At 39.2% G+C, this 22,535-nt stretch overlaps 2 protein-coding genes across 5 annotated transcripts in view; both read left to right on the forward strand.

Moving 5' to 3' along the window:
* Positions 1–19,512, forward strand: part of CRCP (CGRP receptor component) — a 129,038-nt gene extending 109,526 nt beyond the window's left edge. Inside the window, exon 7 of the transcript XR_013831655.1 lies at positions 19,449–19,512. The gene's annotated coding sequence lies outside the window, so the exon portion shown is untranslated. The remainder of the gene's footprint in view (positions 1–19,448) is intronic.
* Positions 1–22,535, forward strand: part of TPST1 (tyrosylprotein sulfotransferase 1) — a 117,948-nt gene that overhangs the window by 8,447 nt on the left and 86,966 nt on the right. The window contains exon 1 of one of the 4 annotated variants that reach the window (XM_079945705.1): positions 21,706–21,755. The exons of the other annotated variants lie outside the window; for them this stretch is intronic. The gene's annotated coding sequence lies outside the window, so the exon portion shown is untranslated. Of the gene's footprint in view, positions 1–21,705; positions 21,756–22,535 lie in introns of those variants that run through there. 4 annotated transcript variants of the gene reach the window in all.

The raw sequence follows: 22,535 nt of genomic DNA on the forward strand, positions 1-22,535 counted from the left end.
TTCCAATCTGGATTGTTTTTCTTTTTCTTGTCTCACTGCCCTGGCTAGAATCTCCTGTATAATACTGAATAGAAATGGTGAGAGTGTACATCCTGTCTTGTTCCTGATATTAGGGGGAATCGTTAAATGTGAAGTTAGCTGTGGGTTTTCTTAGATGTCCTTTTTCAAGTTGATGATGTTCTCTATTTCTAGTTTATTCATTGTGTTTATCATGAAAGAGTGTTGGATTTTGTCCAATGCTTTTTTCAGTGCCTATTTGAGATCATGTGGTTTTTGCTCTTTTGTATGACATTAATTGATTTTCATATGTTGAAGCAACTTTGCATGCATGGAATACACCACATTTGGTCATGATGTGTGATTCTCTATATATGTTGTTGGATTTGGTTTGCTGCTATTTTGTTGAGGATTTTTGCATTTATATAATAAATGTTTATTTATAGTTTTCTTGTATTGTCTTCGTCTGGTTTTGAAATCAGGAAAATTGGCTTCATAGGATGAGTTGGGAAGTGTTCCCATCTCTTCTGTATTTTGGAAGAGCTTGTTAAGGGTTGGTGTTCATTCTCTTTTTTTTGTGGTACGCGGGCCTCTCACTGTTGTGGCCTCTCCCGTTGCGGAGCACAGGCTCCGGACGCGCAGGCCCAGCGGCCATGGCTCACGGGCCCAGCCGCTCTGCGGCATGTGGGATCCTCCCGGACCGGGGCACAACCCCATGTCCCCTGCATCGGCAGGTGGACTCTCAATCACTGTGCCACCAGGGAAGCCCTGGTGTTCATTCTTAATGTTTCATAGAATTCACCTGTGAAGCCATCTGGTCCTGGGCTTTTCTTTGTGGGATGTTTTTGATTATTTATTCAATTTCTTTACTTGTTATAGCTTTATTCAAATTACTTCTTTGTGAGTTGATTTAAGCAGTTTGTGTCTTCTGGGGATTTGTCCATTTCACCTAGGTTTTGTAATTTGTTATATTACAATTTTTATAGTATTCCATACAAGCCTTTATAATCATTCTTACTTATGTAAAGTTGGTAGTAATTTCAGTAATTTGGTCTTTAGTAATTTGGGTCTTCTCTCTTTTGTTCTTGTTCACTCTAACTAAATGATCGTCAATTCTGTTGATCTTTTCAAAGAACCGACTTTTTGTTTTGTTGATTTTCTCTATTCTTTTATTCTCTATTGTATTTATTTCACGAATTATTTCCTTCTGTCTGCTGGCTTTGGGTTTAGTTTGTTCTTCTTTTTCTAGTGTCTTAAAGCGTACAGTTTGGTTGTTGATTTGAGATCTTTTTAATTTTTAAAATTAAAAAAAATCTTTAATTCAGATATAATTGACATATAACATTGTGTACATTTAAGGTGTGTAACATGTTGACTTGAGATCTTTTTTTTAAATACAGGTGTTTACAGCGATAAATTTTCTCATAGCATGGCTCTTGCTGCTTTTGTCACGTCCCATAAGTTTTGGTTTCTATCGCAAAGTATTTTTCTTTGTTTTGGCTGTGTTGGGTCTTAGTTGCAGCATGCAGGATCTTCATTGAGGCATTCGGGGTCTTTTGTTGTGGCACGTTGGCTTCTCTCTAGTTGTGGTGCACGGTCTTCTCTAGCAGGCTTCTCTCTAGTTGTGGCATGCAGGCTCCAGGGCACATGGGCTCTGTAGTTTTGTGGCATGCAGGCTCTCTCCTTGAGGTGCACAAGCTCAGTAGTTGTGACATGTGGGCTTAGTTGCCCCATGGCATGTGGGATCTTAGTTCCCTGACCAGGGATTGAACCTGTGTCCCCTGTGTTGGGAGGTGGATTCTTTACCACTGGACCACCAGGGATGTCCCCCAAAATATCTTCTAACTTCCCATATGATTTTTTGGCTCATTGGTTATTTAGGGGAGTGGTGTTTATTTTCACATCTTTGTAAATTTCTTAAATTATTTTCCCGTTATTGTTTTCTAATTTCATTCCATTGTTGTTGGAGAATATAGTTTGTATGATTTCAATCCTTTAAATTTACGGAGACTTCTTTTATGGCCTGTTTTAGAGAATGTTACCTGTGCACTTGAAAACAATGTATATTCTGCTATTGTTGCTTGGACTGTTTTATAGATGTTTGTTAGATTTTGTTGGTTTGTAGTGTTGTTCGAGTCTTCTGGTTCCTTGCTGATCTTTTGTGTGGTTGTGTTATCCATATTGAAAGTAGAGTATTGAAGCCTCCAACTGTTATTGTTGAATTGTCTATTTCTCCTTTCAATTCTGTCAGATGTTGCTTCGTATATTTGGGGGTTCTGTTATTAGGTGCATATATGTTTATAATTGTTATATCTTCTTGATAGATTTGTCCTCTTGTAATTATAAAAATGTTCCTTGTCTTTAGTAACAATTTTTATCTTACAGTGCATTGTATCTGATGCTAGTATAGCTACTCCAGAGTCTTTTGGCTACTGTTTATGTGTGTGTATTTTTCTCTCCTTTTGCTTTCAGCCCACTTAGTCTTTGAGTCTAAAGTATGTCTTGTAGAAATCATATATTTGGATTTTTTTAAATTGTTTTTTGTTTTCGTTTTGGTCCCTTCTGCCAATCCTCACCTCTTGAGTGTGTAATCGATTTACATTTAATGTAATTACTGGTATATTAGGATTTATGTTTTCCATTTTACTATTTGTTTTCTATATGTTTTATGTCTTTTTAGTTTCTCTATTCCTCCATTACTGCCTTTTTGTATTAAATATTTTCTAGGATATGTTTTAATTAGCTTGTTATTTCTTTTATTATAATTTTCTTTATTTTCCTGGTGATTACAGTTAGTATCTTAGAGCAATCTATTTTGGATTAATACCAACTTAATTTCAATAGTATGCAAAAACTTTGTTTTAATAGAGTTCTGTTCATTTCCTCCTTCTTTATGTTCTTATTGTCATTCAAACTGCATATTTTATAATAAAATCCCATCAACAGTTATTTAATTATTGCTTTATGCAGTTGTCATTTAATTCATGTAGGAAAAGAGTTATGAACAAAAATATCTTTATACTGCCTTTTGTATTTATCTGTGTAGTTATCTTTATTAGTGCTTATTTCTTCATGTGGATTTGGGTTACTGTCTAGCGTCTTTTTATTTCATCATTAAGGACTCCCTTTATTTCTTGTACAGCAGCCCTTCCAGCGATGAATTCTTTCAGTTTTGTTTAGTGGGGATATCTTAATTTCTCTTTCTTCTTTTTTTTTAAAAGAGATCGTTTTTAAATTATTTATTTATTTTTTAGATTTTTTTTTAAAAATTTAATTTAATTAATTTATTTTTTGGCTGTGTTGGATCTTCGTTGCTGTGCGCGGGCTTTCTCTAGATGTGGCAAGTGGGAGCTACTCTTCGTTGCCGTGCTCAGGCTTCTCCTTGTGGTGGCTTCTCTGGCTGCGGAGTGCAGGCTCTAGGTGCACGGGCTTCAGTAGTTGTGGCATGTGGGCTCTAGAGTGCAGCCTAAGTAGTTGTGGCACACAGGCTCCATGACATGTGGGATCTTCCCGGACCGCGGATCGAACCCATGTCCCCTGCATTGGCAGGTGGATTCCTAGCCACTGCACCACCAGGGAAGTCCCTCTCCTTCATTTTTGAAGGATAGTTTTGCTGGATTTAGAATTCTTGATTGATAGTCTTTTTCCTTTTCTTTTAGCACTGCGAATATGTTATCCCACTGTCTCTGGCCTCTGTGGTTTTGATGAGAAGTCAGCTTTTCATCTTATTGAGGACTTTGAATGCGATGAGTCACTTTTTTCTTGGTACCTTCAACAACCTCTGTTTTTGGCTTCTGACAGTTTGATTATAATGTGTCTAGCTGTATATCTCTTTGATTTATCCTACTTGGTGTTTATCTCGTTCCTCAGTTGTTAAGATTAATGTTTTTCACTGAATTTAGGGTGTTTTCAGCCATTTATTTATGTAACTCTTGATTTTTTCCTCTTTTTGTCTCCTCTGGGACTTCTGCATATTTTGGTGTGCTTGATGATATCCCAGAGATCTGAGGCTGAATTCACTTTTGTTCATTCTTCTTTCTGTTTTTCAGACTAGAAAATCAATCTTTCTTTAAGTCTGCAGATTCTTCAGCTAGCTTAAATCTGCTGTTGAGCCCCTCTAGTGAATTTTTCATTTTAATTATTATACTTTAACTCCAGAATTTCTGCTTGGTTCTTTTTTTAAAGAATAATTTTTATCTCTATTGATACTCCCTATTTGGTGAGAAATTCTCATAATTCCTTTAAATTCTTCAGACATGATCTCCTTTAGTTCTTTTTTTTTTTTTTTTTTTGTGGTACGCGGGCCTCTCACTGTTGTGGCCTCTCCCATTGCGGAGCATAGGCTCCGGACGCGCAGGCTCAGTGGCCATGGCTAACGGGCCCAGCCGCTCCGCAGCATGTGGGATCTTCCTGGACCGGGGCATGAACCCGTGTCCCCTGCAGCAGCAGGCAGACTCTCAACCACTGCGCCACCAGGGAAGTCCTCCTTTAGTTCTTTGAACATAGTTACAAAAGCTGATTTAAAGTCCTTGTCTAGTAAGTCCAACATCTGAGCTTCCTTAAGGATAGTTTCTGTTGACTGCCCTTTTTTCCCCTGTGTTTGGGTCATACTCTCTTGTTTCTTTGTGTGTCTCATAGTTTTTGCTGAAAATGGACATTTTAAATAATATAATGTAGCTACTCTGAAAATCACCCTCTCTCCCAGGGTTTGTTGTTGTTGCTATTAGTTTTGTTACTTTTTTGGACTAATTCTGTAAACCCTGTACTCTTTGTCCCGTGTAACCACTGAAGTCTCTGCTTGGTTTGCTTAGTGGTTAGCTAATGATTGGGCAGATTTCCTTATGTCTTGAACCCATAAGTCTCCTAACCTTGTTGAGGGACTCTGTGTGTGTGTGTGTGTGTGTGTGTGTGTGTGTGTGTTGTGGCTCCCTTAATGCACCAGAAGTTTGCATTGTGCCTTAGCCTTTACTTCCTGGTTGTGTAGAATATCAGGGTCAGCCAGAGGTGAGAGAATAGGGCCTTCCTAGGTCTTTCCTAGGCATGTGCATGCCTTCTAGATTACTAAAAATATGTTGGAGCTTTTCTAAACCCTCTACATCTCATTCCTCAGTTTTTCCTTTTAAGTTTTTTGATCAATATATTGTTTGCCCCAATTGTTATTGCCACTGCAGACAGCTATGGCATTAAAAAATTGTCTCTGGTTATTTTAACAAAAGCCCTGGGGATAGAATTGTTTACATTGAGGGTGCTCTGATTCAGGTCCAATAAAGATAAGCCCTGAGAATGGAGTTTTTCCAGTGAACTGCTAGACTGGTTAAGTAATACAATTCTTTGGAGTTGTGGTTTCAGAGGGAGCGCCTAACCTCTTCTGCTCCCTTGAGTGGCTACTGGACTGCTGTTATTCCCACCTACCGTGTTTGCAGGTTGTTGATTTCCCAGGCTTCCATGGAGCTGGAAGGAGGGAAATAGGACAAATTGAAATGCCATAAAGCTTGCTCTGCTTGCTGAAATCCAGCTGCTTTTCATGACTAAATGTTTTTTAGATTGTTGCAAGCCTTTGGTTTTCAGATTTCTGAAAAAGTTGATTTTGACCATTTGTGTCAGTGTTCTCATTAATTTTATGGAAGATCAGACTTTTAGAGGTCCTACTCTGCCATGCTGGATGTGTTTCCTTCAGCCTTTTCTTACATTTATGTAGTAGAAGAGTTTCATGCATTAGATTTTAGCACATTTTTTTAGGTTACTGACAACTTTGAGATAATACATTTTTGTTTTTCCAGTTTTCTTTGCTTTTGTTCCCATACACTCTGGTTAAACTGATTACTTAACATTTTCTGAATACATGCTATACTCTTCCACTTTGAGGCTTCTTATTATCTTATTTTCTCTGCTCAAAATACTCTTTCTTCCCTCAGTCCCACAGTTGGAGTCCTGCTTATCTTCTAAGATTCATTCTGATGTCATTTTCTTCATTTAGCTTTTTATGAGCCCATGGATGTGATCCTTTATTGGAAAACTTGTATTCTTTTTCATACCTTTTGTATGATCTTATACTTTCATCATGTGTGTATATGTGTGTGTGTGTGTGTGTGTGTGTGTGTGTGTGTGTGTGTGTATAGTAGGCATACATAGTTTATTGTCTTTTTCCCCTGCTGAGTTGCTAGTTCTTTGAAGCCAAATGATGAATCATACTTACTTATGTGCTCAGTAAATGGTTGTTTAATTCAAGTGTAAGTGTAAGGTTTCATAGCAAGAATGCTCCACATTTTAGGTATTTTACTGGGAATTGCATTTTGTTCATTTATTTTTGAACTGAAGGAAAATGTCTCCTCTGGAAAAATATAACAATACATAGTTGTACACACACTATACTATATAATCCTTTGTAAGGTGCAGGAAGGTGAGACTATAAAGGCAAAATTCAGCTTTTCCCATAGAGGTTGTTATAATAGTGGTTTCTGATCAAAGATTTGATACCCAGATTTTTATAGAGAAGATCACAGAATTCCAGCTCTGAGTAACTTTGTGTCAGAGGCATAATTTCTCACGACAGAAGTGGGAACTTATTTACATGTGAGAGTGACTGTGCTGAAGCAAAACTAAACTGCTAAAAAACACAGGAAATGTAGAGTTACTTCTTGACATGCTAGATTTTAGCTTCCGTGTATGTCTGTTATCTCTTAGGACCAGATCTAGCTCTCCATTCTTTTTTTTTTCTTTTTTTTTTTAGCTCTCCGTTCTTAATGCTATCTAGATAAAATCATCAGGGACTTGCAGAAAGTGTGCAAAAATGCATGCTGTTCATTTATGCAAATAAAGCAGAATGCATACATGGATTTAGAGTTTTCGTTTATCATTCTAATTAGATCTAAGATGATCGAAATAGGATAATTCAAAAATCCACAGGGACTTACCTGGTGATGCAGTGGTTAAGAATCTGGCTGCCAATGCAGCGGACACGGGTTCGAGCCCTGGTCCGGGAAGATCCCACATGCTGTGGAGCAACTAAGCCCGTGCACCACAACTACTGAGCCTGTGCTCTAGAGCCTGTGAGCCACAACTACTGAGCTCACGTGCCACAACTACCGAAGCCTGCACACCTAGAGCCTATGCTCCACAACAAAGAGAAACTACTGCAATGAGAAGCCTGTGCACCATAATGAAGAGTAGCCCCCGCTCACTGCAACTAGAGAAAGCTCACACACAGCAACGAAGACCCAACGCAGCCATAAATTTAAAAATAAATAAATAAATAAATAAATGTATTAAAAAACAAAAGCTAGGTACATTTTTTAAACCATATGCTAATGAAAACCTTATAACACTATCAGAGTCTTAAATTCACTTCATTTGCACCATATGTTGCCTACACTGCTTTTTGTTCATGCCAAGCCTAATGTCTGGGAATCAACCGTGGAATAATCATCATACTTTTAGAGTCAGACCTGGTTTGCAACTTGGTCAACAATTTGCCAAGTATTGATACCTTAAGTAAGTTACTTATTCTTTCTGAGCTTCACTTTCCTTATGTGTAAAATGATTCTAGGACAGAAATGTTAACTTTAACTCCTGGTTTGTTGCAGTGAGTCTAAGGGAGTACAAAAAAATAAGATTCTGATTTATTCATTAATGAGAGTGTAAAATGATAGAGGCAGATGAAATAGACTGATCAATAAAGAAGGTGGATTCGAAGAGCAAGGGCCAGAGGGGGGAAAAACAAGAGGTGAACTTTGTACTTTAGTCTTTCTGAATATAGTCGATCCATATTTTAACACTGGAATCAGGAGGAAAGACCAGTATTCTAATTATAGGAAAGAGTTAGCTGTCTGGGATTTTAGTGAGAAAGAAAGTTTTAGTGGGGTCACTCATTGCATATTTACTGAGTGCTCAATATGCATGTAGCATTTTATGTTATATGCTATGGGGAAAACTGAAAAGGATAAGATATAGTCAGTACCTTCCAAGAACTCACAACAAATTACACTCATAGAGTCTAGTTACATTAACTTATTGGCAATCAAGAATCCATGAACTCATTCAAAAGTCCTTACTTTCAAGGAGTTCACAATCTACTGAAAAAAACAGACAAATTAGAAGAAATAAGATATGGGTAAGTACAAGAGCACTAGGAAGGACAACTGCGTCATATGAGACAGAGAGCTGTCAGGAAAGCTTCCTAGAAGAGATAGTATTGAAACCTAATATTGAAGGATGAATGGGAGTTGTGAGTAAGAGATGCTGCACATTGTTGAAGATGAAGGCAGCTTTGAGTGAGTGAGTGTGTGTGTGTGTGTGTGTGTGTGTGTGTGTGTGTCTGTGTAGGGGAGTTGATGAGGAGTAATAAGAGGCTGAGGGGCAGGCAAGGGCTGTATCATGAAAGGCCTTATGGTAAGGATTTTTTTGAAAGAAGTAGAAAGTCATTGAAGGGTTTTAAGAAGGGGAGTGTCATAAGTATATTTACATTTTAGATGGATCACTCTTGGGGGCTTCCCTGGTGGTGTAGTGGTTAAGAATCCGCCTGCCAGTGCAGCGGACACAGGTTCAATCCCTGGTCCGGGAAGATCCCACGTGCCGCAGAGCAGCTGAGCCAGTGCTCCACAACTACTAAGCCTGAGCTCTAGAGCCCGAGAGCCACAACTACTGAGCCCACATGCCACAACTACTGAAGGCCGCACGCCTAGAGCCTGTGCTCCACAACAAGAAAAGCCACTGCACTGAGGAGCCTGCGCACCACAACGAAGAGTAGCTCCTGCTCGCCGCAACTAGAGAAAGCCGCGCGCAGCAACGAAGACCCAACGCAGCCAAAAATAAATAAATAAAATAAATTAAAAAAAAAAAAAAGATCACTCCTGAAACAGGATAGTGAATGAACTGATTAAAGGAAGTCAGAAAGTACCAGTCAGTAGGCTATGGAGTTATCCTTGAGAATAAGATGAGGATGAGAATTAAAGCCATACCAGCAGAGGAAGAAAAGGGAGGAGAATTGATTCAAGAGCTATGAAGGAGGAAGAGTTGACAGGACTTATACCTGTTGTGTATGGAGAGGTTAAGAGAGAAACTACATAAATGCTCCCAGATTTTTAGCTTAAGCATTTGGGAGGAAGTGGTTCATTTACCAGTAGAGGAAAATGAAGAGGAGTATTGATTTACTAGGGAAGATATGTTCCATTTGGTGTTCTTTGAATTTGACAGGCCCAGTGGAACATTCAGATAGAATTTGTCCCTTGGCCTTTGAATGGTCAGGTCTTGGGATTTAGCATAGTTTTGGTTGCAGGCAGATTTGTGAGGCATCAGAAAATAAGTAGGGGGTAGCCATAGATGAAGCAGGATGAGTGTAGGAGTGTGGATGAGGGAACCCAATACCATAAATTAATGTTTTGTGACTGTTTTGTGATGTTTGCTTCTGATACATATTAAATTTGTGTACATAGATGAGGCTGGTTTTTTTTCTGGGCTTTCTATTTTGTGCCACTGATTACTATTAGTATCATAGCAGTTAAAATATTTTTGTTAATACCTTATATCTGTTTGGCTCTTTCCAAAGTCTCGGAAAAGCTATTTTTCCCATCTGCTATGAATTTTGTAGATTCAATTTAAAAATCCTGTTGGAATAATGACTGGGATTGCAAAATTTTGTCATGGCCTCCAGATTACTTTGGTTTTGTTTGTAGTTCCTTTTTCATTTTTGATATTATTTGTTTCAGATGACTCTGTAGGCATGTTAAGGAGATTTAAGAGAGATTTCACTAGGTGCTGATTCATCTATAAATTCCTTGCTTTATATTTTATTTGATAATAACGCACCCACTGCATGAATGATGAATGGGTTTTAATTTGTGCTTTTTTAATTTTTTTTAAATGTTTGCTTTAAAGGAGCTTATAGTTTAGTGGGGTACACTAACCACAATACAGTGCATGAACATGCAAGCCAATGTGTTTTTACCAAGTGCTTGAGGTTACAGAAGAGGGAAAAATTGATTTGGGGGGTGAGGGGGATGAGTAAAGAGCCCTGAGGAGGCGTGTATAAAAGAGAGAAAGGGACTTGATACAGGAGGAAGCAGCATGAGCAGAGGCCAGGTGTGTGTGAAGGTGTCTGGTTTGAATGAGGGGTGGTCCTGAAGGGGGCAGGCGTCATGGGAGGAGTGCCAAGGGATGAAGTTGGTGGAAGAGCAGGAGCCAGTGTATGAAGGGTGCCACAGGCCCATGTTCTTTAAAAGTCCTTTCACACGTTATCCACCTGATGGCCACAGCCGCACTGTGGAAGCAAAGAGGACTTGCAGGCATTCCTTTATCTTTGCATTTTCTCTGCAGTCTTCTTGTAATTTCTACTCTGATTACATGTGGAAAAGAGCTTGATTATCATTATTCCTGTTTTATGAATGAGAGACTTGATGCTCAGTGATTTATCTAGTTTCATATAGCTAAGAAAAAATGGTCTTGAGACTAGAGCCCACGTCTTCTGACTAATATACTAGGCTGCCTTTACATTATTTCAATGCCATCTTCTTTTCTCCTTTACCTATTCTAGTTACTTTTAATTCTAAAACTTAGGAGGTTGGTGGAAAATTTGCATAATTGAGTAACTGAATGAGAGTATATGATTTGAGCAAATTATTTTTTCTTTTCTTTGTGCTCCCTCTCATGGATGATTTAAACAGACGACAAACATGAGTGAAGAATCTAGAACAGGAATGGTTAGCCTACAATGGCCCTCTGATTTATAGGTCTGAGAAGGTTAGAACTTAGTAACTTAAACTTTTTATTTTGTTTTATTTCATTTAACTCTGTATTATGAAAAATTTCAAACATACGCAAAAACATAAAATTACACTGAGCCCTCAAGTACTCATCACTCAGCTTCAACAGTTACTAACTCGTAGTCATCTGATTTCATATAAACCCTTCCTCCCCCTGCCACATCTGCCTTCAGATATTTTTGAAGTAATTCCCAGACATCATTTCATTTAATTTGAACTTTTAAAAATGTTGTGCTTGAGTTTAACTTGTGCTCTTGTCTCTAATTGTGTCCTAGGCATTAGGTCCAGTTCTTAGTATTTGACCAGCTCTTTTCCCTCCTGACCATGGGGTTTTATTGGAAACAAAATTCCAGTACACTGCTCCTTTATGAAGATGGGTCCCAGCAGACTCCCAAAGATCGTCAGCTGTGTGTACTGTATTTTTCTTACATTTGTTGTCAGTGGTTTTAGTGCCAGCCCCCAGGGTGTGGCTAGGAAAAGATGTTCCCATGTTGGTACTCTGACCATGAGCTGACATAAGGATTGGTTTTACAACAGTGGGTTTATTTGAAATTTCTGCTGAATGCAAAGCTGTCATTCAAATTAAACCCTGGACACTTATTAATTGGCAAGTTCAAGCACACGAAACAGTTATTTTTCCTTTTGCTAAAAAAGCTGGAAGCAAATAGAGAAACCAGCTATAAATTGGACTTTAGACAGAAGGCAAAGTGTCACTGGGTGTTGCCATTTGCCACGTTGGTTGGATGAATAAGCATGGGAAGCAAGGAGCTAAATGATTAATAACGGAAAGAAAGCATTTAGGGGATTGTTACGTTCCTATAATTTACCTTTTGCTGGGAAATTTACCCAGCATCTCTTTGTACGTAGCACATGGCTACTTTCCTACTATAAAAGCTGGGTGTAAGGAATGTGATCATGAGTGCATGTGCCTGGGCCTGTGTATATGTGCTGAGTGTTGAAAATGGTCTGCTGACTACCAACCTCTTACACTCCCATGTTTGTTGACTGACACTATTTTTGATTAGAAATCTTTATAAAATTTACAAAGATCTAAGTATGGAAGTATAATGTCATCATTCTCTTCTTCTCTAGAGCATTATTTCTGGGAGTCTTTCATTTGGCTTGCTGGGAAAGAACAGTCTTATTAATAGTAATTTTTCAGATATGTTTGTTGCTGTGTTTCAGTGCTTTTTCCTTCTACTGCAGATAAAAATGAGACTGAACTTTCTAGTGTTTCCTTCTAGCACAGCCTCAGCTTTGTAAACGTCCCAGTTGAGAAAATATTGATACTACTTGTCTGAAAATACAGTGGCCTGGACTTTAAGATATTGGAAAGAGGCCGGTGTGTGTTTGTGTATTCGTGCATGCGCCTGTGGACAGTGGTCAAATATATAAGGGTAATGGTCAGACAAGCTTTTACTGTACTTTCTTCTTAAATTATAGGACTACTTTTTTCAAGAATTTGAGAAGAATCAGTATTGAGGCCTGAGTAGAGACCTCAAGCTCTACAGCATCTCTCTTCCATAGACATTTTCTTCTCAGTTTGATTAGTTTACTTTTACATTTTGAAGACTCAGTGTACACTGTGACCTGGTGCTCTGTTAAGCATGCTGTGGTAGGGGACGGAACATAGACAAGGTCTCTGAGCTTCAGGAGTTTAAAATCTTTGGGAGTAAGTAAAATACACACAGTAAAATGAAGAGTGACCTTTGAAGAGGAGGTAAGATTTAGAGAGGTGGTGAGGAGAATGTGCTACTTGGGCCTCAGTTTCTGTGTCTGTAAAATGAGAGCGTTGGACCAAATGACGTAAAGGCCCCTTTTAGCAGTCATGCTCTATGATTCTTCAAGTTAAGAAACGTCTAAAGACAGAAAATTAGGCTTCATATACTTAGTGAAAAAGTAATGAGGGACTTCCTGGTGGTCCAGTGGGTAAGACTCTGCTCCCAATGCAAGGGGCCGGGTTCAGACCCTGGTCAGTGAACTGGATTCCGCATGCATGCTGCAGGACTGAAGAGTTCGCATGCCACAACTAAGAGTCTGCATGTGGGCTTCCCTGGTGGCGCGGTGGTTGGGAGTCTGCCTGCCGATGCAGGGGACACGGGTTCGAGCCCTGGTTTGGGAGGATCCCGCATGCCGCGGAGCGGCTAGGCCCGTGAGCCACAACTACTGAGCCTGCGTGTCTGGAGCCTGTGCTCCACAACGGGAGAGGCCGCGATAGTGAGAGGCCCGCGCACCGCGATGAAGAGTGGTCCCCGCTTGCCACAACTAGAGAAAGCCCTCGCACAGAAACGAAGACCCAACACAGCCATAAATAAATAAATAAATAAAATAAAAAGAGTCTGCATGCTGCAACTAAGAAGCTCTCATGCTGTAGTGAAGATTCCGCATGCCGCAACGAAGATCCCATGTGCCGCAACTAAGACCTGGTGCAGGCTGAATGAATGAATGAATGAATAGTAATGAGAATGTTTCTGGGGAAGCCAAGAATCCTCTTCTTTTCCTTTTTAGTATCCCTTACAAGGCCTTTGACCACTGTCTTATTTGCTTTCAAACATCTTGAAGGGAAGATAGAACATACTTTTTTTCCCTAAGTGTGTTGGGGGAGACAGTGTTTAATTTATTTTGAAAATAAATTTATTTATTTGTTTATTTTTGGCTGCATTGGGTCTTCGTTGCTGCGCGCGGGCTTTCTCTAGTTGCGGCGAGTGGGGGCTACTCTTCATTGCGGTGCGTGGGCTTCTCCTTGTGGTGGCTTCTCGTTGCAGAGCACGGGCTCTAGGCGCGCGGGCTTCAGTAGTTGTGGCACATGGGCTGAGTAGCTGTGACTCGTGGGCTCTAGAGCGCAGGCTCAGTAGTTGTGGCGCATGGGCTCAGTTCCTCTGTGGCATGTGGGATCTTCCCAGACCAGGGCTCGAACCTGTGTCTGCTACATTGGCAGCGGGATTCTTAACCCTGCACCATCAGGGAAGTCTCAGTGTTTAATTTAAAATGCAACAGGAATGAAGGCTTGAAAAAAATTACCCCAAATTATGTTAATTGACACAGCTCTCAAGTATGATGGGACGTATGGCAGGGTTTTCTTTTTCCCTAAATTGTCCCTTAGTAAAGAGGAAGTTGCCTTCATTTGAGTCCTTATTAAACCTCTAATGTGAAGAGGTACCTTCTCAGTTATTTCACTTTGAACAACAAACTACTGTTTTGGGTTAATGATGTGTTAGCCTGACTCCAGTCAGTGCTGCTTTTGATGCCTATTGACAGAATCAGTAGAAAGAGACAGAGAAATTTAGTGTTGGATGCCTTAAAATAAGCCTTTTCAAGACCATTTTGAAAAATAATACCAGGCTTTGAACAGAGAAATGACGTGTTCTGACTTAAGTTTTGAAAAAAATCTCTTTGGCTGTTGAGTTGAGAATAGACTCTAGGGGGCAGGAGAAGAAGTAAAGATACCTTTCAGAAATCCTGGTGAGAGAATCTGGCAGTCCTAGTAGAAGTGTTGAGAAGTGGTGGGATTCTGACTACATTTTGAAGAAAGAGCCGGTAGAATTTTTGTCAGATTTGGATGTAGGGTATGAGAAAGAGGTAAATCAAATATGTATTAAATGCTTTGAAATCAAGCACATCTCACACCCTTTGACCTAGCAATTCCCCTTTTAAAAATTCAGAGTAGAAAATAATCATGTGTGCAAAGATGTTTGTACATGCAAGAATATTTATCACAAAAATTTAGAAACAAGTAAGTAATAATACAGAATTGGCCAAATAAACATTGGTAAAGCCTTTTCAGTAGAGTATTATGCAGTCATGAAAATGATTTACAAGTATGTTTCTGGACAAAGAAATACATTCATAATATATTTCTAATTTTTGTCTTTATGTATTTTACTGGGAATATTTGGGGTATTTTAATGGGAAGTTATCAGATACTGTTGGTTGCTGCTATAGTAACTTAAAGGTCTATCATGTTAACTTTTTTTTTTTTTTGCGGTACGCGGGCTTCTCACTGTTGTGGCATCTCCCGTTGCAGAGCACAGGCTCCAGATGCTCAGGCTCAGCGGCCATGGCTCACGGGCCCAGCCGCTCCGCGGTATGTGGGATCCTCCCGGACCGGGGTACGAACCCGTGTCCCCTGCATCGGCAGGCGGACTCTCAACTACTGCGCCACCAGGGAAGCCCTATCATGTTAACTTTAGATTGGTGAATTCTATTTTGTATCTAATATGTGCTTGGGGAAGTTTTCAGAGAAGTAGTTATGTTGTTTCTGTACAATTGAATTCTAAATTGTTCATGTAATTTTTGAACGAAGTTGAGTCATTTGTCACCTATTGGATTCTGACATATGTCAGATGTTGGTAAGTTAAATGTAAAGTATGTATAGTACTAAATTTTATCAAAAAGCTTTGCAATTTCAGGGTGATTTCTTAGTGATCACTGCTTTTCTCTCATGCAATGTACATTATGCAACCCCCCAAACAAACAAATGTACTAGAGGAATCATTCCTGTATAACTATAAAATGAAATGGACTAGAGTTAATTGTGTCCCTAAGAGCATTCCTCTTTGCTTCATTAAATGAGTTATGTTTGCTTTGTTTGTATTTAAATGAATTTATATTTCATTTAAATGTTCATAAAATGGAAAATACGGGGATCATTTTTCTAGGATCATTTCTCTACTTTTCTCAGTAAAACCCATTGTTTACTTCATGTCTTCCTATCACCACTGAACCTATCACCATTAAATAATGTTAATCAGAAACATTAATTGGAAGATTTAGAGTCACAGGCTCCCCTCTTCTTGGTCTTCTCCTGTCATCTGTCTTCTCCTCCCCCCATGTTTCCCCTCAAATTTCTCTTGATTTAAAAATTTTTTTTTGTTTTAAAAATTGTTATACAGTAAAATTGACTTTTTTCTGGTGTATAGTTCTGTGAATTTTCATACATATATTGATTCATGTAACAACTACCACAGTCAGGATACAGAACAGTTCCATCATCCCAGAAAACTTGTGTTATATCCCTTTATACTTAGTCCTCTGGCATCCAGTGATGTAGTTTTGTCTTTTCAAGAATATTTTATAAGTAGAATCATTTTGAGACTGGCTTCTTTCACTCAGCATAATGCCTTTGAGGTTCATTCAGATTGTTGCATGTATCAAGAATTTGTTCCTTTTTACTGCTGGATAGTATTCCAGAAGTGGATGTACCACAGTTTATCCAAATTTACCCATTGAGGGACGTTTGGTTTGTTTTCAGTTTTTGGTGTTTATGAATAGAGCTGCTATATTCATGTGCAGGTTTTATGTGAATGTAGGTTTCATTTCTTTAGGACAAATTCTCAGGAGTGCACTTGTTGGGTTGTATGGTAAGTGTATGTTTACATTTATTAGACTCTACCAGACTTTTTTTAAAAATTTTTATTGGAGTATAGTTGATTTACAATGTTGTGTTAATTTCTGCTGTACAGCAAAGTGAGTCAGTTATACATATGCATATATCCACTCTTTTTTAGATTCTTTTCTCATATCGGTCATTAGAATCTGCCGGACTCTGGATGTACCATTGTGCATTCCCAGCAATGTGTGAGAGCCAGTTGCTCCTCGTATTTGTCAGCACTTGATATTGTCTGTCAGCATTTTTTATTTGAATCATCCTAATAAGTGTGTAGTCGTTTTTTTAAAAAACCAGTATTATTGACACGTAATCCACACACCATAAATTTTCCTACAACCTGGATTTAGAACATTTTCATCACCCCCCAAAAAAAACCACATGAGCTTCCCTGGTGGCACAGTGGTTAGGAATCTGCCTGCCAATGCAGGGGACACGGATTCGAGCCCTGGCCTGGGAGGATCCCTCATGCCGCGGAGCAACTGGGCCCGTGCGCCACAACTACTGAGCCTGAGCTCTAGAGCCTGCAAGCCACAACTACTGAGCCCATGTGCCACAGCTACTGAAGCCTGCTCACCTGGGGCCCATGCTCCGCAACAAGAGAAGCCACGACAATGAGCCCTCGCACTGCAAGGAAGAGTAGCCCCCGCTCACTGCAACTAGAGAAAGCCTGTGCACAGCAATGAAGACCCAACACAGCCATAAATGAATGAATGAATGAATGAATAAATAAATAAATAAATTTATTAAACAAACAAACAAAAAACATGGTATGGGCTTCCCTGGTGGTGCAGTGGTAAAGAATCCACCTGCCATTGCAGGGGACATGGGTTCGATCTCTGCTCCGGGAAGATCTCACATGCTGCAGAGCAACTAAGCCTGTGCGCCACAACTACTGAGCCTGCACTCTAGAGTCCACAAGCCACAACTACTGAGCCCATGCACCGCATCTACTGAAGCCCATGCACTCTAGAGGCCATGCTCTGCAACAAGAGAAGCCACTGCAGTGAGAAACCCGCGCATCGCAATGAAGAGTAGCCCCCACTTGCCGCAACTAGAGAAAGCCCGCACACAGCAACAAAGACCCAACACAGCCAAAACTAACTAACTAAATAAATAAAAATAAATAAATTTATTAAAAAAACCATGGTAGTTGTTTCCATCTTCCTTCTCCCCTCAGCCCCAGGCAACTACTAATTTTTCTGTCTCTACAGATTTGCCTTTTCTGGATAGTTCATATAAATGGGATCATACAGTATGTGATCTTCTATGAGTTATTTCAGTCAATTAGCATAATATTTTTAAGGTTCATCCAAATTGTAACATGTATCAGTACTCCTTTTTATGGCTTAGTAATACTCTGTTGCATGGATATACCATATATTGTTTAGTGGGCATTTGGGTTGTTGCTTATTTTTGGCTATGAATAATGATGCCATGAACATTTGTGTACAAGTTTTTGTGTAGACACGTGTATTCAATTCTCTTGGGTGGAATTGCTGGATCATATGGTAACTCTTAACCTTTTGAGGAACTGCCGAACTGTTTTCTAAAGTGACTGTGCCCCTGTCAGTTTACAGTTCCACCCACTGGCAGTATATGAGGGTTTCAGTTTCTCCGCATCTTCACCGACACTTTTTATTGTCTGTGTTTTTTTTGTTGCCATCTAGTGGGTTTGAAGTGGTATCTCATTTTGGTTTTGATTTGCATTTTCCTGAAGATTAACATTGTTGAGCATCTTTTCTTTTCATGTGCTAATTAACTATTGTATATCTTCTTTGGGGAAGTGTCTAGTTAGAGTTTTTGTCTGTATTTTATTGGGTTATTTGCCTGTCTTGTTGAATTGTAAGTTCTTTATATATTCTGGTTACAAGTCCCTTATTGGACATATGATTTACATATATGTTCTCCCATTTTTTGGTTTGTCTTTCACTTTTAGGATATTGTCCTTTGAAGCACAAATATTTTAAATTTTGATGAAGTCCAATTTATCTGTTTTTTCTTTGTCTCTTGTACTTTTGGTGTTGTATCTATGAAACTGTGGCCTAACGCACAGCCACAAAGATTTACACTTCTGTTTTCTTCTAAGAATTTTATAGTTTTAGCTCTTATATTTAGGTCTCTAGCTCATTTTGAGTAAATTTTTGTGAATAGGTATTCAACTTCATTCTTTTGCATGTGGATGTCCAGTTGTCCCAGCATCATTTGTTGAAAAGAGTGCTCTTTCCTCTCTCAGTTATCTTGGCACCCTTGTCAAAAGTCAGTTGACCATAAATGTAACAGTTTATTTCTGGACTTCCATTCATCTGTATATCTGTTTTTCTGCCAGTATTGCATTGTCTTCATTACTATCACTTTGTATTAAGTTTTGAAATTGTGAATCTTCCAACATTTTTGTTTTTCAAGATAGTTTTGGCCAGAGTGAGATTGTATAAACCTAAATAGGATTAAGTAACTCACTGCTTAGAATCTTTAAATCAGTCACATCTGATTGCATCTATGATAAAATTTTATATCCCTAACCTGACCCACAAGATTTATGAACTGACCCCTGCCCATTTTTCCAGTTTCATCTCTCACTCACTTTCTCTCTTGCTTACTGCCTTAGCCTGCTCTTTGAAAACTATTTTTTTTTTTTTTGCCCCCACCATGTGGCATGTGGGATCTTAGTTCCCAACTAGGGATCAAACCCGTGCCCCCTGAACTGGAAGCACAGAGTCTTAACCACTGGACTGCCAGGGAAGTCCCTGAAAGCTTTAAAATGCCTTTCTATTGCAGGGCTTTTGCGTATCCATTTACTTTTGCTTAGAATGCTCTTCTCTTCACTCTTTACCTAGTTCCTGCTCATTCTTCAGATCTTTACCTGTCAATTTTTAAGAAAGGCTATTCCTATTATTATTTTTTTTTAATAAATTTATTTAGTTTTGGCTGCCTTGGGTCTTCGTTGCTGCGCGGGCTTTCTCTAGTTGCTGTGAGTGGGGGCTACTCTTCGTTGCAGTGCATGGGCTTCTCATTGCAGTGGCTTCTCTTGTTGCAGAGCACGGGCTCTAGGCGCACGGGCTTCAGTAGTTGTGGCACGTGGGCTCAGTAGTCGTGGCACGTGGGCTCAGTATTCATGGCTTGCGGGCTCTAGAGCGCAGGCTCAGTAGTTGTGGTGCATGGGCTTAGTTGCTCCATGGCATGTGGGATCTTCCTGGACCAGGGCTCGAACCCGTGTCCCCTGCATTGGCAGGCAGATTCTTAACCACTGCGCCACCAGGGAAGCCCCCTATTATTTTTTAAATATTGTTTTTTCTTTTCTCACTTAGGTAACACATGTTCATCATAGCAAATTTGAAAAATAAGGAAAGGTATCTTACAAGGAAACCAGAGGATAAGCATTTAATGTTGCAGAGACATCTAATGCCAGCTTGTTTTTTGGTCCTATGGTCCTTATTTTCTTTTTCTGTTTGGAAGCCTGAAGAACTATTTCTTTCACATTTGAAATTGAATTATATTTGAAATTTGAAATTGCCATATTTGAAATTGCCAGGATATTTCCAGATTGGGTTTATTGTCATTGTTTTGCTTGAAAGGTAGGCCCTCACTTGAATAGACTAATGTCTTTTTTTCTATTTCCAAAAGGACTTTTTCCCTTTGTGCTTGTGATACAGTTTTAGTTTCTTTAACCAAAATGTTATTTTTCTAGGGTTGAATATTAATTCTCCATTTTCTCTATTACTCTCTTTTCTCTCCATTGTTTTCTTTCCTTCCCACTTTCTCCCCTTTAAATTAAATACTGGTGTAACATCTTAAGTGTGCCTTCTACATCATGGATACAGTTTTCTGCATAGATATTTCAATGCTGTATTGCTACCAATTATCTTAATTAATGTTTTTTTCTTTGCAGTCTTTTCTTATCAAGCTGATCTTCTAATCTCAACCTCTTCTCACTTTGTGGTTCTTTGTTGCAGCTTTATAATAAAGTACAGTGCCTGGCACAGTAATAGGTCTTCAAATACGTGGCTAAAGGAATGAATACATGAGTAAACAAAAACCAGATCTTGACTGTTGTATCCTACTGAGACTCTCAAAAAATATTTCTTTGAGTGTATTCTTCAGAAAAAGAAAAACCAGCTGTACTGAGGTGTAACATATACCATAAAACTTACTCATTTTAAGGGTACAATTCAGTGATTTTTAGTAGATTTTACAGAGTTGTGCAACTATCACAACAGTCCAGTTTTAGAACATTTTCCTCACTGGAAAAAGTCCCCTCATGCCTGTTTGCCATAAGTTCCTGCTTCCACCCCATGCTTTCTGTCTCTGTAAATTTGCCAGATGTGAACATTTCATATAAATGTATGCTGATGTAGCTGCTCAGATACATATACACACACACACAATTGTTTTCATTTTTCAGCATGGCTTTCTTGTGGTTTGCCCCCCTGTCTGCATAGCTTAGTGGACAGCGGTTGTGCTCAAACTTATTGAGGCAGTAAGACTTGTCCTCTGCCAGTGGATCTGCGTGTGGGGCAGAGGAACATGTTCAAAGTTCAGGCTGTTCTCAAATCTGCCCTGGTGTTTACTTTCCACTTGATCCTTTCATGTCTCCTCTTTGCCTGTATATAGCTCAGCTTTGGCCACGAGCTTGCTGATCACGACTACAGCCTCAGCCTACTAGAGCTCTTCACCGTCCTTGCTCACCTGCCGCCTGGAGCATCACTTACACTGGCAGCACAGTTGGGCATGTGTGCTACGCTCTAGTTCAAATTGAGTGATCTCCCACTGATTCCAGCAGCAAAGCCTCCAGGCCTTGTAGTTTGCCCTGCCCTGCAGAACCTCTGTACCTGCTGAGTGGGTGGATGGTGGGGGTGGGAGTAGTCTTGGGCACAAATAACACAGCTCTCACTGTTCTTACTGAACGTTGAGCAGTTTTTCAAACATAAATGCTTCTTGGGTTGCTGTATTCCTTTGGTCAATTTCCAGAGGACTGAAAGGGTGGTTTTGTCAGTTTCATTCCTCTTTATAACTTGTTTTTTTGGGGAGAAGAATTGCCTACCTTCTCCTTAGTTCCTAGCTAGACATCCAGCCCCTCAGAATGTATTCTTTTTCTGGTGTAATTAGTCATTTCCCCAGGTGTACTCACTGTCAGTCAGGATATTCATATGTATATGTATGTGTGTGTGTATATATATATATATATATATATATATATATATATATGTATATGACTGAGAGTTTTTAAGGAATTGGCTCATGTGATTATGGCACTGGTATTTCTAAAATCCATACAGCAGTCGGGCAGGTAAGAGTTGATGTTAGCCTAGAGGCTGAATTCCTCAGGGCAGCAAGGCTAGAAACTCAGGCAGGGTTTCTGTGTTGCAGTCTTGTGGAGAATCCCTTTTTCTTCAGGAAACTTGTCTTTTCTCTTAAGGACTTCAATTGTTGGATGAGGTCCACCTGTGTTTTGGAGGGTAATCTACTCAAAGTCTGTTGATTTAATTGTTAATCACTTCTAAAAAATATACCTTCACAGAAATATTTTGACTGGTGTTTGACCAAACACTGGGCACCATAGCCTAGCCAAGTTGACAGATAAAACTAAACATCACACTTGTCCTCTGAAGTTCAGGGTAAGTTTACATGTACATAGTACGTATGTTTTACATACATACCCCTGCTTTTACATGTCTGTGTCTTTGGTCATAGCGTATCTTCAGTTTAGAATGCTCTGTGTACCCAAATCTTATCTATTCTAGATAAGGCTGGATCACAGACACACACAGTTTTCTTTGCACCCTATACACCAGCTTTCCTGAACTACTTCTTGTCACCTAATTATGCTGTGTTCTGTCATGCCATTGTGCTTTTGCACACAAGTTTCTATTGCTTAGCGTACTCCTTCCTCTTGTTTTATATATGGTTTTATAGCTTCCTGAGGTAGCTTCCTTTCTGTGTGCCTTTTCATTATACTACCATTGTCTCCTTTGCTTGTTTCTACTAAGACACTGATCACACTTTATTATCATTGTATATTTGTCTGCCTCCTGAGAGCAGGGGTCACTGCACTGCTGTCCTTTCCAAAGTTTATCCTCAGCCAAGCCCAAGTATCTGGACTGTAGTACCTAAATAAATAATTTGTAAGATATGAATAAACTGAATCTGTGTTAAAAATTTGGAAGTTGTATATTTCTTCTGTAATTTCTCTTTATGGTAGAATGTGGATGAAGCTTCTTGGGGATGAAGCAACTCTGAATATCAGAGATGAACCTTGGGTTAGACTCCAAACATACTTGGGAATATTAAATATTTGCTTGACTCACTATAGAAATAATTTTATTTATTTTTCCATTCTGTGCAAGGTCTGTAGCTTCAGAATTGTTACATTAAGAAAAGCTGTTTCTGATTAGAAA

Source organism: Stenella coeruleoalba (assembly GCF_951394435.1).
Source record: "Stenella coeruleoalba genome assembly, chromosome: 15".
Taxonomy (NCBI): Eukaryota; Metazoa; Chordata; class Mammalia; order Artiodactyla; family Delphinidae; genus Stenella; species Stenella coeruleoalba.